The following is a 3,050-nucleotide window of genomic DNA, read 5'->3' as shown; positions in this document are numbered from 1 at the left end:
TTCTAGTCAGGAAAAGTCATCTAAATCACTTAAGTTAGAAAAGAAGGCTTTTTGTATTAGGTCTGTACTAGCTATTTCTAAAACCAGAGCTCTTTCTTTAGGTTAGCCTATTTCTTGTTTGCCAGTCTGTAGTCTATAAAAATCAGTATATGATGTAAAAATGGCTTTGTTCATTGATCATGAAATGATGTGATACTTTAAAATAAAATGTTTCAGGAAAAAAAAAGAAACTCCAAATAGCCATAACCAAAATAAATATACACATAAAAATCAAGATACATAATAATCAAGAGCCAAGAAATTCAAAAAAAGAAAAGAATATTAAAATCTGTTTTAAAAAAGAAAAATAAACAGATCACCTGTAATGGAAAGCCCATCAGAATCATTACAGATTTCTCAACAGAAAATATTAAGTCAACAAAAGCTTGGAGTGAAATAGATCAGGCTTTGAAATAAAGCTCTTCCAGGGGCCAGAGAGATGGATCAGTGGAATAAGCACTACCCTGCCAAGCGCAAGGGTAAGCAGGCGCAGGGTCCAAGGGTTTGATCCCTGGGCCTGCCATCCTGTGCCATGGCCCAGTCCCTGGGGTGTGCTGAGCTGGTGATTGAGAATGGGCACGGTGTGCATCTGTCATCTCAGTTCTTGGGTGGCAGTAAAGAGGAGAATCACTGAGTTTCTTCCAGAAGTAAGGCCCTGAACAACCTGTAGACCCTTCCTTAAAATAAAAAAAAGAAAGGAAAGAAAAAATAAAAGAAAGAAAGAAAAGATCTTCCAACCCAGATTGATATACACTGCAAAACCATGCATCAAAATTAATGCAGAAATGAGATACTTCCATAACAAAGAACAACTGAAGAATTTCACAATCACCAAACCACTCCTACAGAGAAGACAAACCGATATGCTAGAAAGGGACGAAAACTACCACAACTCAAGAACAACAATAGAAAGGAACCAAAAAAAAGATAATAAATGAAAGCAAGAGAAAAAAAGAGTCATAGGACTGTCCTACTATATTTCTGTATATGGTTAGATTTCTAAATTTCTATGTAAAAATATAAAATTGTTTATTACTATTTTTAAATATTATTTTAATGATTTTATTTTTTTATTCTTCATATTCTGTAAGGACTTAAAGTTTAACATATCAATACTTGATGGAAAATACCTATTCGATGTTATGTCTAAGATGTTTGATATTGAAACAGATAGTGAGGTTAAGCTCAACTGCCTACATTGTAGGGTAATAATAACAAGCTTCTCTTCTGGATGGTTAACAACTTAAGTTTGAAGACCAAAAATTAGAGAAAAAGAAGGGCTGCAAGGACATTCAACATTTTGGCAGCAGCTTCTCAAGTTCAGTGAGGACCCAGGACATAAGAGAACCTGTACTGTAACATCATGTAACTCAGCTGTGTCCCAAATTTTCTGATAAAGGAGATTATGGGACCAAAGAGGAAAGTGATCAGTGGTATAGAGTTTGCTTAAGGTGAGGCACATGGAGAGAAAACAAAAATTAAAGCCCAAACATGGGAGAAAATTGTAAAGATTAGAGCAGAAATTAATGCAATTGAGACAAACAAAACAATACAAAGACTTAATGAATCTAAAAGGTATTGCATTGAAAGATTAAATAGAATTGATAAGCCCTAGCTAACCTCATCAAAAAGAGGAAAGAGAGTCCTATCCAGGTCTGGTGAGTGTGTGGGAGAGCTTCCGGCTACCTTGCACCGGCGGGACCAAGTCCGGGTCCCAGCCCAGGCGCAGCACTGGTGAGACCATCTCCCACCCTTTTGGGATGCCCCCCACCACTCCGCAGCACATCCCCCACCCCGCCCGCCAAGTAGGAATTTCTGCCGCATTCCAGGAACCCCCAGACCCAGTCCTAACCCAGGTCCAGTGAGTGTGTGGGAGAGCTTCAGGCTGCCCTGAGCTGGCGGGACCAACTCCGGGTCCCAGCCCAGGTGCAGCATGGGTGAGACCATCTTCCACCCCCTTGGGATGCCCCGCAACACTCCGAAACACCTCCCCCACTCCGCCCGCCAAGTAGGAATTTCTTCCACATTCCAGGAACACCCAGACCCAGTCCTAGCCCTGACCCTGTGAGTGTGTGGAAGAGCTGCCTCTCCCCCCTACTGCACCTTGTCCCCTCCAGGCTCAGCTCAGGCCTGACATACAGGCCTGGGGTGTAACCCTTCAGCTACAATAACTACAGATAGGGTAGAGGATAGGACCACCCAGCCAGTCCAGGAGCAGAACATCTTGCCACAGAGACAAAACAGGTTCACCCTCAAGGGCAGCAACAGGAAGGAGCTGAGCACAGCAGCCTGATCCAAGCCAGGCACAGCTGGATAAATGCAAACTTTGTAGATCTACAACTGAACTTTAGTATGTGCTAAGGTTATAACTACAACGAAGATCTACTAGAAAGGTCAGAAGACAGTGCTACACAAAATGACGAGAAGGAACAAAATGCAAGCTCAGAACCCAACACCACCTGTAAAAAGTGCAGAGGACACTAACACAAAACAAATTGGGAATCACACAGCTGAAAACAATGAATCAACAGCTTCTGAAATAAACAGCTGCAGAAAGGTATAGAGGAACTCAGACTGGGAATAAAAAAAGAAATCTCTGAAATAATAACATCTGCACTAAAGTATCAAATGAAGAAACATGGAGGAAACCCAATGCCCAACCAGAACAAGTACAGAGGACACAAGCTCTCCTCAAATGCATGAATTAATAGCGTCAATAGTAAATAAGCAACAGCAGAAAGATATAGAGGAAATCAGAGTGCAACACTTTTCTGAAATAAAAAAGGAATTATCAGAACTCATAGCATCTGAAGTAAAGATGCAACTACAGAAACATAGGGAGGAAACCCAAGCTGAAAAAAAACACAGCAGTAAAAGAATTTATAACTGCTCCTGAAGAAGACATTGAAAAAAAAAATAATAGAGATTAGAAAAATGATGGATTCCTTGAATGAGCAATTCAGGAAAGAAATAGATCGCGTGAAGCAGAGTCAAAGAGATAGAGAGGAAAA

The sequence above is a fragment of the Octodon degus genome, unplaced genomic scaffold (genome assembly GCF_000260255.1).
Source record: "Octodon degus isolate 3935 unplaced genomic scaffold, OctDeg1.0 scaffold00020, whole genome shotgun sequence".
Taxonomy (NCBI): domain Eukaryota; kingdom Metazoa; phylum Chordata; class Mammalia; order Rodentia; family Octodontidae; genus Octodon; species Octodon degus.
This window is presented reverse-complemented; position numbering follows the sequence as displayed.